Below are 16,273 nucleotides of genomic sequence, written 5' to 3'. Positions count from 1 at the left end.
TATTTACAAATGTTTTTACTCCGAACTAGAGAGTTTTTATTAAAAACTCTAAACTCGTAAATGTGGCCATTTATTTTAAGAATACAGTAACGTCCGTCTAACGTTGAGGTATTTCAATAAATTTACAGCATAAAATTTAATATGAAATTGGTACATAGCCAAACCATGTTTGAGTGCTTTTCGAATGACATATAGTAAAACCTTTCGCTTTAGTAGTTCGCAAGTTAAGGGGGTATTATGCGTGTCCCTTTTATTGATACAAATAGGGTTGTAGGCGAGATCCCTTAATCTAACCAGTGTTCAGTCAACAGGTGGTTGTGGTGTGATAAATGATGTATATTATGTAAATATGTTTAACTTTGGGGTGTCCGTTTAATGACAGGCTACAGGACACAGGTTAGCCAAAAGATCAAAAAATGTTTGTTTGAGGTGTTAGACGCGTCTTTGTTTCTATATGTGAACCTTTCTATGTGGAGGCGTACGTAACAAAATCTTGAAAAATTACATTGGACCGAAAATAAAAAGTCATAGAAAATGTAAATAGAATAACTGACTCAAAAACTTATGCAAGGGGTTAGCCATAAACTTCTTGTCAGCACTAACCTAATTTAAAGACATATTTAATGCTTTATAACCGAGTCACAACACCAAAAGACACCACAAACGATCGATGAGCGCTCACAACTTTAGCAGCGACATCTGCGAAATGCCCGCTCGCCTGAGCGAGGAGAGCCTTGTCCGAACAAGGAAGGGGCACGCAAACAACATATGTATTGGAAGGATGCGCTGAAAATCATTGCGATGCAGCTCCAGAGCGTTCTTGCGGACCCTCCAGTGAACATGGATAGGCTCCTCGCGCCGGTGGAGCACCAGAACCAAAACATGCTTAATTACGAAGCATGGATGCCGACCCAACAGAGGATGAAGGACTGGTATACCACCTTGTACCAGGTGTAACGCTTGTATCCGCAGGAACAAGAGTTTTGGTAAAGGCGCGCCATCTAGGAGTAAATGATAGAACTAGGAAGGGGCATAGAAAAAAATGAAAGAGAGTAACAGGGTGAAATGTAAACCTCATTGTGGGGCATTGTCCCTCCTATCTGGGCTCTCCAGAGGGGTTAGCGCCATTTACATTTTACTTTTTTAAATCTCCTGAGGTTCGTTTGCGCGCGACTTAAGTCTTGAGACGTAAGGCTTTGTAGTTCTTAGTTACACAGCGCTTGGGTGGCCAGGAGCAGGAGTTCAGAGGAAAGATCGGAGAAGCGATTTATCTTTCGCCAGCGCTAAGTCCGTGGATGTAATAAAGTGAAGAGGTTTTAGGGAGACACTCGCCAAAAATACTTTTTTTGTTAGGCTTGGCCAGAGCAATTTCAAGTATATTTTGTTTGAATATAGAATATGCATTATTAAAAAAGCTTGTAAGAACATTCTGATATAAATGCTTTCAATATAAAAATGAAATGGTAGGCAAAGCACAATTTAACTGACTGGACTAATAGTTTAGTTGTTGAGATAATCAATGTAAATACCGCCACTTCAACTTTATTTAAGCACAATAAAAATATTTTAAAAATATCATAATATTTTAAAGAAAAAGTTACACTTTTCTCTCTGTGTACTTTACCAAAGTTAAAAAAGCACCTGTATGAGATAAACATTTGAGAAAGAAATGTTTTACAAACAATTTGAATTAGTGAAGGAATTTTTCTTGTTATTTTAAAACCTGATAGCATTAATCGAAAGTGTTTATCAGTGGAATAAAACTACGGAACAGAAGTAGAAAACTAGAAAAATGAAAATAGTAAGCAACTAGAAACAGATTTCACCAGGCCCCAACACGTCTATCATAAACTTGAATCAGAAATTACATTTAAATAAGTTCCCATATTAGGCCTATGATGTTTTCGAAACATGTTCTAATGGTAATGTGGGATAGATCAAATCAATTAAAAAAAAAAATGCACCATATGATTTACCATAAAAAATTGTGAGAAATATTTTACAACTGTTTACGGGAATCAAGAAAAAATCTGCATGCGAAACGAAGGACCGGTATATTTCTTGAATATATATGAATATATGAATATTATAAAAAACAAGAAAGGTAGTTAAATTCGGCAAGCCGAAGTTGTATACCCTGGCAGTTTTAAGAAATAATCAAATTTTGTATTTATTTAATTCTTTTTTAAGACCATTATTTGACATCTATATCGAAATTCGTAAGACTATAAAAAATTATATTCCCAATATTGGAAGATAATATGTCAAAAAGCTCCAAAGCTATAATTACTTTCATATCGTTTCTATGGCAGCTATATGATACAGTCGCCCGATTTTGATGAATTTAATTAAAAAATGTTATTTCCAATAGGCGGAGGTTATACTCGTATGTTAAAAAACCAAAAGTATAATTTTTTTTTAATTTTTTCCCCGGTAGTTCTTATGGGAGCTATAAAAAATATCTGTCCGATCTGGCTGGTTCCGATATATATACTACCTGCAATAGAAAGAAGACTTTCGGTAATGTTTCAGCCCGATAGTTTTAAAACTTAGAGACTAGTTTGCTTAGAAACTTACGGACAGAGGGACATGGCTAGATCGACTCGTCCAGTGACGCTGATAAAGAATATATATACTTAATAGGGTCGGAAACGTTTCCTTCACTGCGTTGCAAACTTCTGACTGAAATCATTATACCTTCTGCAAGGGTATGCAAACTTCTGTTTGAAATTATTATACCCTCTGCAAGGGTATAAGAATACTTAATAATCCTACAAAATTGGTCTTTGAAAATGCTATAGTCGATTGCCTCGACTCTCAGATACCCGTTACTCAGCTTAAAAAAGCAAAAAAAAACTGAGATATATAAGCAGCAAAGCTATATTATATAGCGCCACCTACCCGTTATTTCAATATATGGTAATGTCGGCGGCAGACAAATTTCCACTTACCCTTAGCTTAGCCTAACAATAGTGTTAAAAATTTTAAATAGATCACCCAGTAAACTGGTATGTGTTTATAGTTATTTAAACATTTCTATTAGATTTGTTTAAAATTTTAGCTTTGTTAGTGTAAAACTTGCTTGAACTCTTTTATTCCCTCTCAATCTCCCTCACTCTATTTAATAACTGTAACCTTCTCTCTATGAAGCTGCTGAATTTCTGGTAGACTTTTTCGGTGCTATTTCTGTAACTCTCTCTCTCTTTCTCTTTCTCTCTCTATCTGGCTTGATTAACATTGTATTTGTTCGTACTGAAAGTTGTTAGTGTCGCAAAAGCCACGCTCAGTCGATAGAATATTTTTTCTCTCGTGCTCTCTTACGTTTATTTTTTTGTGTTTTGTGATTTTTGAATTTGAACTTTACTTTGATGTATTTTTGATATTTTCTTTAATTTCATTTTTCTTTTTGTTTTCTTATAATGGCCCTTGTCTGTTCTAAGAAAAACTGTATACTTGCGTCTTCAACGAAAGTCCCCTTCATTTTTTGCTGGCTCTGCGATTCGATGATGCACGTCAAATGTGCAGAATTTACTGGCAGAGTTAAAGATTTTATTGATCTTAACTCTGGTCTAATGTGGTCATGTGGGTCCTTCAAGGAAATAGCGGTTGAGATAAGCGGCTTTATGAAGCAGGCTCGAGACAGCCTATTGCATATCTCAGGAGCTTTTAAGCAACTCAATGAAGGGTTCAATACCGTCTGTGCCCAGTTTAATAATAAAAATGATTAACCGAGTCGCCTAAACACAAATAAGCCAGCTTAAACGCCGTTAATACGACTATGGAATCCAACCCAAATTCGAACTTGGTAGCAGCAATTCCTGTTGACATAGGGGTAAACGAACCAACTGTGCGTATGGATAAAGCTAGCTCGAATGAAGTCCATGTTTCCAGAATAAAAGCTGAGACCATACCTATAGGCACCGTTCCTGGATCTCAGCCTAGTGAGGTTCAAACTGCTGCTGGGAGGTCTAAGAAATCTTCTGTTGTTCCACAAAGGAAGCAATTATTTGTTATTAGATTGACCCCAAATATCGCATCTGAGGATGTTTTGGAATTTGTACGTGAAAAATTCCCATCCGAAGATATTGCAGTTGAACAATTTCGATTTTCATATGGTCGTGGGATATTTTCAGTTAAAATATTTGCTCCGCCTGATGTTTTTAATGTTTTACTTTCTGAAAGCTTTTGGCTTAATGATGGTTTAGTAATTAAAGATTTTGTGCCAAATAAACCGAGAACAAATAACAGGCCCTCCACTGTGCCAAAAAACTAAAAAGTTTAAACTTGGCGTATAAAAATGTTAGAGGACTAAATATGAAGCTACCCAAGCTTGATGCTGACTCTTCTGCATTTACTTCGTACAATATCTTCGTAGCTTTTGCGGAAACTTGGCTGAAACCAGAGATATCCGACTCTGAAGTTCTGGGTAATAACTTTAATACGTATAGGACCGATCGCCACTCACGGAGGGGGGCGGTGTGCTGATTGCTGTTACCTCTAGCCTAATATCTGAAAAAATTTGCATACATATCCCGAATGAAGTAGAATTTCTCAGTGTGAAAGTATTCTTGCAATCTTAACCTGTTTTTTATTTACATGTTCTTATATTCCACCTGGCTCTGATCTAGTAATTTATGAGCATCATCTGTCTGCAATAAAATATATTCTATCCCTTTCTTCTAACAGAGACCTTATGATTGTTTTAGGTGACTTTAATCTAACTGATATTTCTCCTCCTACTGACTCGCTATGGTTTTATCCGACCATGATTTTGCGGATGAACTTTTAGAATTATCGTTACAGCAAGTAAGCTTTAAAAATTCCTTAAGTAGACAATTAGACCTTGTGTTTGTTTCAGACCCGTCTGAAATCACATTATGTAGAATTGACGCTCTTGTTGTACCTCAAGACCGATATCATCCAACTATGGAACTGAGTTTCTCCAATTAAAATGAGATGTTTTCGTAAATGTGACTATAATAAACTTAACGATATGATTTCTAATTATAATTGGAGAGACTTGTACAATTGTACAGATATTGAAAGTGCCACTGAATTATTCTATATAGTGTTAAATACTTTTTAAATTAGTGCGTTCCTGATATGTTTCCTTCAAACCTAAGCAGGCATCCTTGGTTTACCAATGCGCTTCAAAGACTTAAAAACCTTAAATCTAGCACTTATAAAAAGTATCGGGTAGACCAGCAGATTTTTCGAAATATGTGGTGGCTCGAACGGATTTTAATGCTCTCAACAGTCATTACTATTCTATGTATCTAAATCGATGTAAATTTGAATTTTCAAACAATTCGAAACAGTTTTTCAACTTTGTTAAAGACAAGCGTAAGTCATTGGCATTGCCTTCATCGGTACGTCTAAACTCAATAGAGGCATCGACGAATTCTGTTTTTTGATGATTTATTTGCTGAGTTTTTCCAAACTACTTATAGTTCGACAGCTTGGTCAAATTCTAACTACCCTAATCCCTTAAATAGGGCAATTGTATTTTTTCCCCTGTAATCACCAAAAGCTCTCTTAAGAGATTTATCAACAACAACGCCAAATTGTTCTCCCGGTCCTGATAGACTTCCTGAATGTGTGCTTAAGTTTTGGCGTCAACCATTTGTAAACCGATTTATAAACTCTTTAATTTGTCTTTTTCATAATCAGATTTTCCACTCCGTAAAAAAGATGCGAAAGCGGATTTTATTAAATTGAATTCGAATTTCTTAAAAATATAAAAATTTATATTCCCAATTATTATATTATATTCAAAAAGCCCCAAAGCTATAATTTGTTTCACATTATTTCCCACCAATAATCCGATGGCTATATGATATAGTCGTCCTATTTTAATAAAATTTAAATCAAAATTCAGAACTAATTAAAAATTCAAGCTTATAAGGTTATATGTTAAAAAACACCAAAGATATAATTTTTTTTCAAATTTTTTCTCCGATTGTTCCAATGGGAGCTATAAGATATAGTTGTCCTATTCGGCTGGTTCCGACTTATATACTACCTGCAATAAAAAGAAGACTTTTGAAAAAGTTTCAGCCCGATAGCTTTAAAACTGAGAGACTAGTTTGCGTAGAAACGGACGGACAGACGGACATGGCTAGATCGACTCGTCTTGTGACGCTGATCAAGAATATATACTTTATATATTTACTTTATGGGGTCGGAAACGTGTCCTTCACTGCGTTGCAAACTTTTTACTGAAATCATTATACCCTCTGCAAGGGTATAAAAATGGTCTAAAAAAATACCTCCCTAACGACATGCAGCACATGACTGAAGCTTTAGTAGTTCGGTAGTTAGGGGTGTATGAATTTAAGCTTTTTTTTAACTGTTAACTGTCCAGAACTAATGTTTCTTATATAAAGCGGTTTACATCATCTTAAATTTCCAGGTTCGTCAAAGAGAGTTTGGATACGCACAAAAAAAGTTAAATTTTCAAGCAGTGTTCTGAACTGGTAAACAGGACATTTTACAGCAATGTGTCGTGCTTCAAAGGTTGAGGAATCTCAAGAACTATACAGCTTAAAATTAATTTCAAATTGTTAAAGCCATTTTAAAGAAATCAGAAAAAAAAGTTTTTAAAAGTGGGAATAAAAAAGCTTTTACCCATAAAAAACGGTGATATATAGAAAAATTATTTTTAAAGGAATTAAATAGTATTACGAAAAACTTTTTTAATGCCATATAGCACATGCCTAAAGCTTTAATAGTTAGGGGTTTAAGAATTTATTTTATTTATCGCTGTTTTCCCGACAAACTAGAAAGTTTTCCCAAAAGAAGTTATACTAAGCTTTCTTATATTAAGCTGTTTCTATCATCTCAAATTTCCACGTTCGTCAAAGAGAGTTTGAATACACACAAAAAAAGTTCAATGTGTGTGTTCTGAACTGGTAAATATGGTCATTATACCCGTTACTCGTAGAGAAAAAGGGGTTTAGATCCCTCGGAAAGTATGTAACAGGCAGAAGGAAGAAATTCCGAGCCCATTTCGGATTACATTTTATCAAAATCGGACGACTATATCATAAATCTGTTAAGTGCACATCGACCGTATTGGGTAGGTACAAAAAAAGTCTTTTATTTGCCCTGCGTAGTTTGAACTGGGATCAAAACTCAAGGCTACCTTCCTACCAGAGTAGATTACAATTGCTTAATTTACCTACACTTGTAAATCGTAGAACAATGCTTGGTATTTTTTTTATACAAAATCTTATAAGAGGAGACATCTGATTCTTTTAAACCGCCTAACATTCAATTTTCCTTTTAGACTTACACGAAATTATTATCCTCTAAATTTGCCACGATGTAAATCAAATTTTTGTCTGCACTCGCATTTTTTGCCCAAATTGATAAAAGCGCTCCGCGCGTAACAAGCACGTGCTTGGTGTCTTGTTTGTACTGTTCGAAGTACATCAACGTCCATATGTATACAGTTAGTAACTACCATCAAGGTAACAGAAACAGTAAGCAAAGAGTTCAATAAATTTAATAAAAAGGCGCTGATTTTGAAGACAAGGATGCCTGAAAATGAAGGTATTTATATGTTAACCCCAAATTGGGGCTTGGCAGACAAAACAAATGGATTGTGAAATTGTCGGCGATTCGAGAAAAACCTCGATTCGCAATAATTGGATTTACACTAATTGGAGAACTTATCACAAATAACTTATCAAACTTGAAAGTTGAATTGAATTCTGAGTCGTACCCATATGATAATTTGAATCTCGTTTTAGTGGCAAGGCGTTCTGGGGCAAAAACAAGAAAATTGGGTTTGAAAATATTTCCCATATCTGAGAATCAATAATTTGTGAAATTTTTTTATTGGGTTTCTTTTGATTTAGAAACTAGTCCTGCAATCATAGAAAACATTATTCCCAAATATGGTTGGTCATGTTTCTCTGAGATTACAACCTTTGGATTCTTTGAATGTGCGACTTTTCTCAAACGCAATGCAAATCCCGTGATAATAAGGCAATAGGCTACGTCATAAAAACCGTCGGACACTTTAGGTGTGCGTTCTTTTTATCTTACACCTTTCACACTTGCCTATTATTTGCTCATAATGAGGAGGAGGAAACAGGATCAATATTGTCACATAGGGATGTTAGGCAATGGGGGCAAACAAATATACTCTTTATGGACATGATAGTGACTTTTTTATGACCTCGAAATCAATTAAAATCAATTAATTTATGGATTATGTTAATTGTCTTAAAACCCGCATATGCAAATGAGTGGGTGGCAAGGGGTACTAGGGTCATTATAAGCATATTTTCACGGAATCCGCGTTTCCATAATATAAATAATGTTTAAAATACGTAAGTAGTATTTCATACATCATACCATATTTCTAGGACCGTCAAATAGAGTTTACATATGCACAAAACAAGTTCATTTCTTTTCGTTAATAATATTTTTCATAGGGACTTTTTACAGCACTATGTCGTGCGTCGAAAGTTGAGGTATGCCAAGGACTGTACAGCTTAAAATTTAGTATGAAATCGTTAGAGCCGTCTTTAAGCAATCAGAAAGAAGCCTGTAGCTTTAGTAGTTGGTAAGACAAGGATGTATGCATTTTAGCTATTTATAGCTATTTTCACGCCAAAGTAGCCAGTTTTTATAAAAGTTATGCTCAGTTTAATGCTCAGGTAGTGATTTGAACTAGAAAATATGACTATTTATTTTTAAGCCCCTGCAGAGGGAATAATGATTTCAGTCAGTCCATTTGCAACGCAGTGAAGGAGACGTATCCGACTCCATACAGTTAATATATTCCTGATCAGCATCACTTGACGAGTCTATCTAGAAATGCCCGTCTGTCCGTCCGTTTCTTGGCAAATCCAGCTGGTTCTGACTTATATACTACCTGCAATAGAAAGGAGACTTTTGGGAAAGTTTCAGCTTTAAAACTGAGAGACTAGTTTGTGTAGAAACGGACGGACAGACGGACGGATAGACGGACATGGCTAGATCGACTCGTCTTGTGACGCTGATCAAGAATATATACTTTATATATATTTTTTATGGGGTCGGATACGTCTCCTTCTTTGCGTTGCAAACTTTTGACTGAAATCATTATACCCTCTGCAAGGGTATAAAAATTATATCTTTGGTGCTTTTTAAGATATAACCTCCTGCGCTTGGAAATAACATTTTTTAATTAGTTAGAATTAGAAATTAATTATATCAAAATCGGACGACTGTATCATATCGCTGCCATAGGAAAGATCGAAAAATTAATGGGAAAATAAAATGAAAAAATTATATTTGGTGTTTTCTAATATAAAACCTCATACGCTTTGAAAGAACATTTTTTTATTATTTCTGAATTTCGAATTTCATTTTATTAAATTCGGTATACTTTATCTTAGCTGTCATAGGAAAGATCGAAAAATGGGTGGTGAATTAATATGAAACAATTATAGTGGCGGTGTTTTCTGTCAATGTCAATGGGTATATACTTTAAAGTTGAGCTCGAAATTGTAATTGCCGCTTTTAAGAAAAAAGGAAAAAAAAATCGGAAAAAATCAAACGATGGTATTAAGACAAATATTAAGTCGCTTTAGTAATTTGCAAGTTATGGTTACTCGTATATCAATAGTTGCTATTTAAAGCTGTTTTTATGCCAAATTAGTTAGTTTTTCCAAATGAAGAAAAACTTACGTATAAAAATAAAGAAAATGTATTTATTTAGTAGATAATATAATTCATTTTAGTCACAAAAGCTTATATCAGAACTTTTAATTGCCGAAAATTTTTACCTCGTTAAGAGGAATTGGAATCAATTATTAACTCCTACTTTCACAAAAATCATAAAATTTAAGGTTTTTATGTGGAACTATTTATAACAATTTAAATATTTTTAAGACCCTTAAATGAATGGATCCACAAAAAAAGGTTTTACGCTCAGGTTATACATTCTGAATTAGTACATGTGACCATTTTCGTTGAATACAAATTTGACAACGTGACTTTATACAACAATGTAAATCGTCAAGGAAAGTCAATGGGTATACATTTTAAAGTTCATCCGGAAATCGTAATTCAAGCTTTTGAGAAATACAAGAAAAGTTTAAAAAATCGGAACAAAAACACTTTTAATCAAAATGTTTATATGGTTTTATTAAGTCAAATAATATTAGGAAAGCGTACAAAGTATTTAAAAACACCTTTTGAATAAACAACGTAAACTTGTTGCTTTAATAGTTGACGATGAATGTATGAATATTTCTCAACAATAATGTTTCAAAGATAGTTTGGTTTAATGCTCAGGCAGTGTTCTGAACTCGTAAATGGGGACATTAATTTTTTATTAATAACTTTTAAAAGAAACTTTTGTCAGCAATGTGTCGTGCGTCAAAAGTTTGAGAATCTCAAGAACTATACAGCTTTTAATTAGAGCCGTATTTAACAATAAAAAAAGCTTTAAAACATCGCAACAAAACAAAATGTTGCCCATAATTTTTAAACGGTGGTAGTAGTTCTGGTGTTAAGGGTGAATTTTAGGTAATTGTAGCTGTTAGCCAAACTAGAAAACTTCAAAACTGTAAAACTAACGTTTATAAAATTTGGCTGCTTTAAATTCAGCAGAACAATTTTGTCATTTTTAAAAGTCCCCCTTATTACTTACAGTTACGGGTCCTCTGCCCGCAAGCTAAGCTGTCGCTTGATCATTACACGATCAGCCTGTGTTTTACCACCTACTTGTTCCTAGTGGATCGTCAAGGGCTGTGATATATGATTTATCATTTTATCGGCTCCTCCTCCTGTCCACTGTGCTGCTATGACCGGTCGGATTTCTTTTCCGTTAACCATTTATTTTCTGGTCCTGGTCTCATAAATCTCGGTTTCGACTTGAGAAAAACAGAATCTGCTGTTTTTTTTTGGGTGGCTTATGCTCGCAATTTACAATAGTTACTTTTCCGAACTGCGCTGTGGTTTGGCGCCTCTTTTCATCATTCTGCATTCTCCGTTTGCCCTCTTTATCGAAAATATCTGTACACCTTTTCCTTTTGATAAAATTTCGTCTGCGCTCTTTGAATAGCCATCACAGAACGGGCACTCTTAAGAAAATCATGCAAAGTGATGCATTGCCCATGCTTATGCGACATCTGGAGTATATCAGAGTAGCTCTTTTGGTCATTTTTTATTTTTATAAATTACAATTATGCTTGTATCGATGTTTCTAATTTCCTCCTTTTTGCCGATGATCTAAAGATTTGTTTGTAATTTATGCGATATTGCTTTAATCTGAACTAGACATTCTAGGTAGAGGGTTTTCCATGAATAATTTGCCTTTGAAGCTCAATTAATGCCACATCGTCTTTGACTTTGACTTTTGGGGTAAGCCGCCGGCTGTTGCACTTTGCCATCTACCGGGGTATGATTACCAGTAGGTCGATTGTGACCGTTGTTCTGGACACGCGACACCAGTAAGTTGCCGAATTGAAATTTTTTTGACTTTATTATCCTGAGTCTGGCTAGTTAAAAGCACCCCTCTATCCGACTCTAGATTCGCCGATATTTCTTTATGTGAATCTTTTCTATGGAGGGCGTTCGTAACAGCCTCGTATGTAAAATAAACCTTATTTGTTAACAAAAATTGGTATTTTACCAAATAAATGTGATTTGATTTCTCCTTCCAAATATGTATTAAAGTGATCTCACATAAATTAATTCTCAATAATTATACCCTTTACTCGTAGAGTAAAAGGGTATACTAGATTCGTCGGAAAGTATGTAACAGGTAGAAGGAAGCGTTTCCGACCCCATAAAGTATATGCATATATTCTTGATTAGGATCACGGTCCGTATGAACGCTGAGATCTCAGAAACTATAACGTCTACAATCAAAAAAAATCTGTAGTGCCTACAATCATTATGATAGGATCAAAATTTTAACTGAATTGTGTTTGTCTCATCAATACATATCGATTGACCCAAAAAAAAAATGGGCCACGCCCACTCTAACGCCCACAAACGGCTTAAACGCTAAAATCTGTCTGCCGCCCACATATCATCTACTAAAATAGCCGGTAGATGGTGCCTTGAAATATCGATTTTTATCTCCATTTCTCATTTGCACCCTTAAGCTGAGTAACGGGTATCTGATAGTCGAGGCACTCGACTATAGCGCTCTTCCTTGTTGAGTATGGAAATTTCGGTATATGCTCTACTTTCACAAAATAATTTTTTTTATAGTAATGATATATTGGTTTTACATTATTAATTCTAATGCTTACATATCGCGATAGTAATATATTTTTATATACATTTTACACTAACTAATTCAATTCTACCTTATTGGAATTGCATACCTAAGAAGTTCACGTATATCCTCTGGTCGATCTTTTCTCTCACTGCGTCGTAAGTTGCTCGCTGAAATGTTTAAAATATAATAATTGTACTTTAAATAACTATGTATTCAAACACTTGCGATTTTTCTCCAGTAATAGCAGTTCTGAGTTAGTTCGTTGAATTGTCCAAATGCCTTGCTTTTTTAGCATATACCTGTGCCAAAATAATACGACGAGCAGGAAAAGATCATAAGCAGCTTTACCATGCTTCATTATTAGTTCAAAGCTCAATGTATTTGATCTATTTACGAACTGTTCATCAAGTAATATTCTCTGGTGCATAATGGACTTTACAAATATCATTCCCAAAGAATATGTAATTAAAGAAACCCAAAAAGTTTTAGTTGGTCTTGGCAATGTCAAAGCACCCCAGCAGAGAACTAAAAAGGGCATTGGCAATGAAATCATAGAGGAATTAGCTGCTTGATTCAGAAATACTGCTAGATAGCATATTGCCTCTGTATTAGCTATAAGTGCATACCATAAAGCAATCAACATTTGTACGAAGTCATTATGATCAAGACTGGTAAATTCATCATCTTGTACTGCTAAATTTATTCCAGATTCTCTTGTTGGATTGCTTATTATTGTTTTCATTGTAATTTTAATGTTTTAATAACTTATTTGTATATATACTTACTTTCTTAAAGACTGGTTTAAAAATTTAAACATTGCTGCCGTATTTGATAATCCAAAACGATTCACTGTACTTATTTCCTGTAATGTCTTTTTTTCAGCGGAAAGCACCTTATGTACAAACCGGTAGTTTCTTGAGAGTCTATTTAATCTGAATGTGAGTAAAACAATTAGTTCTGTAGTAAGTTTAATTACGGGGTGTGTATCTAGATCTTTATTATCAGAGTCTGAACTTCCTTCATGCAAGTATAGTTTACTTCTACGATATTCTCCTATTTTACTTGCTTTGGATCTTAACTATAATGAAATAAAGAAAAAATAAAGAAAAGAGGTAAAGTCGTCTGCCTTAACTATCAGACAATCCAGCGAGATGGAGGTGTACAAGCAAAGCAATACAGCGAACGGCGCTTTTGTCCGTTTGTGTGAGTTACAGTGCGCAAGACAATTTCTTGTAAGTCAATTAAAAAATAAGAATACAATTACATTTACAGTTACAATTTTACAGCTTATTTAAAAATTCATTGATTTTTCCTTCGTGGAATTTCTTTGGATTTTTTTCAGCAGCTACGGTGGCTCGAAGCGCTTTAGATGAGTTTCGCCCTTTATTATTATTTACTGGTAAGAGAGATACAGCTAGTTTGACAACTTTACTTTGTACAACAATAGGTTTCATGTAAAACGTAAAGAAATGTCAATGGGTATAACCTTTAAAGAATTGCCCGGTACCGTAATACCGCTTTTGAAAAAAATGAAAATGTTAAAAAATCGGCGCAGAATAAAATTTTGCCAACTTTTTTAAGCGGTGGTATTTAGACAAATAATTTTTGAATAGCATAGTAGTATTTCGAAATACCTTTAAAACGGCTAGACCTCAGGCCTGAATCATAAGTAATTCGAAAGTTAAGGGTGTAGATAAAAAAGTTTTCACGCCAAACTATACATTTTTTCGAAATGAGTAGAACTAAAATTTCTAATATTAAGCTGTTACATCATGTAAGATTTATAAGTTTTTTCCAAATGGAGTTTGGATACGCCCAAAAAAAGTTTAATGCTTAAGCAGTGTTCTGAACTCGTAAATGTGGCCATTTATTTTCAATAATAATTTTCAAACGAGACTTTTTACCAAAATATATCATACGTTATTTGAGGAATCACATCTAAAATTTACAGGACTGTCAAATAAGCACAAAATAAGTTAAGTGTTCAGACAGTGTGCGGTAGCGAGACTTTTTCTGCAATGTGTCGTTCGTCAAAAAATAGGGAATGAAAAGAACACCTTAAAAACAGTAATTACAACACATTACCGAATTCATTTTATTTAGAAAAATGTGCTGGATTAAAAATTAAAGATAAATTTTACCTTCGCTAAATATGGGAATAATAAGTTATCACACCACCACATGGATTAAGCCGGTCAAGTTCAATTCAGGGCTTATAACCTCCACAAGCGCGATTGGGTACCCTGTAGGCGCTGCAGATTTTCGCAGATTATGGGCGTAAGAGTGGGTGTGGCGCTGCGTAGGAAGCCCAGGAATCTGCATGCCAAGTCTGACTGTTCTAGCTCTTATAGTTTCCAAATATCAGCGTACATGCGGACAGACGGACAGACGGACATGTCTAGATCGCATCGGCTAGTGATCCTGATCAAACGGGAGAATAGCGGGTATCTAACATAGAAAACCCTTTATTAAAATGAGCGACAAGCGTAAAACAACACCGGATAAGTTTCCAACACCGTTGAAATAACTTTATAGGTCATAAAAGCAAAGAATTTTTGCTGGGGCTGTTAAAAACGCCCTGCTTAACGGGCAGATGTTTACCAACACAGGCCAGACTGCTCTCGCAATGGACTTCGGCAATTAAGGCAGCAATACCAAATCCCAGACAAAGGCCTAGGGGTGCCAAGTAGAGGATCGCGCGCACCCCTAAAAGCGTGCCGGGCGCCACCAAGAGAAAAGTAATACCAACCATGGGCCATACAAAACGAGTTCGCGAAGCCGCAGCTCTCAACACGACATCGATACCCGTAACACCAGCTGACGACCATACAATCACAATATAAATTTAAACTCAATGTAAATAAACATAAGCCACCAAAGGAAAACTTATTATTTGAACGCGAGCCAGCCCACGAACTCCCTGGTCCCACCGATTCCGAGACTGACTATACCACTTGTATATTTAAGCAAGATACAATCTCTATCGCTTTGATAAACGCATTATTGGGTAATGTTACTATGTTTAATGAACATTGATCCTAGCTAAATTCAAGGATTTAAGGATTAAAACTTTATATAGATAATCATTTAGTTATACAAAGAATATTTTTATTTATGCAAAAGCATTACTTACATATTGAAAATGAATTCACCACATGACGTTTTAAAAGAGGCTGTGCCGTCGGAACATTGACATAACTTCAGAGAGCCATAATCGCATCGATGGACTTGGCTCAAGATGGTCGAAAAGGGGGGAATAGGACCGAAACTCAGCACAATCGTATTACGATTATGCGACAGATGAGCTTGTGGCGCGTTATGTTGGAGAGAAAAGAGGCTTACCAAGATCACACGACCCAAATACGACTTTGTAATATCTTCACATGCACTGTACCCTTAACATGTAAACATTGTCGCATTTTTATATCCTTGCAGAAAGTATAATGATTGTAGTCAGAGGCTTGCAAAGCAGTGAAGAAAACGTTTCCGACACCATAAAGTATACATATCCTTGATCAGCATCACTAGACGAGTCGATCTAGCCATGTCCTTCCGTTTCTACGCAACTTGTCTGTCAGTTTTAAATCTATGGGGCTGAAACTTTCCTAAAAGTCTTCTTTCTATTGCAGGTAGTATATAAATCGAAACCAGCCGGATCGGGCAACTATATCTTATAGCTCCCATTGGAATAAACGGACAAAAAATTTTTAAAAATTGTATTTAAAATTTTTTTTCAAAATATATAACCTTCTTAGCTTGAAAATAAAATTTCATAAGTTATTCTGAATTTCGATTTTTATTTTATCAAAATCAAACGACTACATCATTTAGCTGTCACATTTTCCGATCCTTCCTTCGTTGTTTTTTTTTTGGAATGTCGAATTAAAATTAATAAATATCGGACGACTGTAACATATAGCTGTCAAAGAAACGATTGGAGAAATAATGAAATAATTTTTTTTTAAATCACTAAAGCTGGCAATATTTCTTAAAAATTGAACAAGCAATAAAAAAACCTTAAAAAGGTCGATATAGAAAAAC

At 34.9% G+C, this 16,273-nt stretch overlaps 1 long non-coding RNA gene across 2 annotated transcripts in view; it reads left to right on the top strand.

Moving 5' to 3' along the window:
• LOC127011568 (uncharacterized) overlaps positions 1 to 15,993 on the top strand; it is a 164,532-nt gene extending 148,539 nt beyond the window's left edge. The window contains exons 3-6 of one of the 2 annotated variants that reach the window (XR_007764636.1): positions 13,115 to 13,170; positions 13,238 to 13,464; positions 13,519 to 13,631; positions 15,862 to 15,993. This is a non-coding gene — a long non-coding RNA (uncharacterized LOC127011568). Of the gene's footprint in view, positions 1 to 13,114; positions 13,171 to 13,223; positions 13,465 to 13,518; positions 13,632 to 15,861 lie in introns of both variants that reach the window. The other variant, XR_007764634.1, reaches the window with a different exon arrangement.
• Positions 15,994 to 16,273: the final 280 nt, after the last annotated feature.

This window comes from Drosophila biarmipes, chromosome 3R (assembly GCF_025231255.1).
Source record: "Drosophila biarmipes strain raj3 chromosome 3R, RU_DBia_V1.1, whole genome shotgun sequence".
NCBI classification, from domain to species: domain Eukaryota; kingdom Metazoa; phylum Arthropoda; class Insecta; order Diptera; family Drosophilidae; genus Drosophila; species Drosophila biarmipes.
Note: the sequence above shows the minus strand (reverse complement) of the source record. Positions and strands in the feature narration are given on the sequence as shown.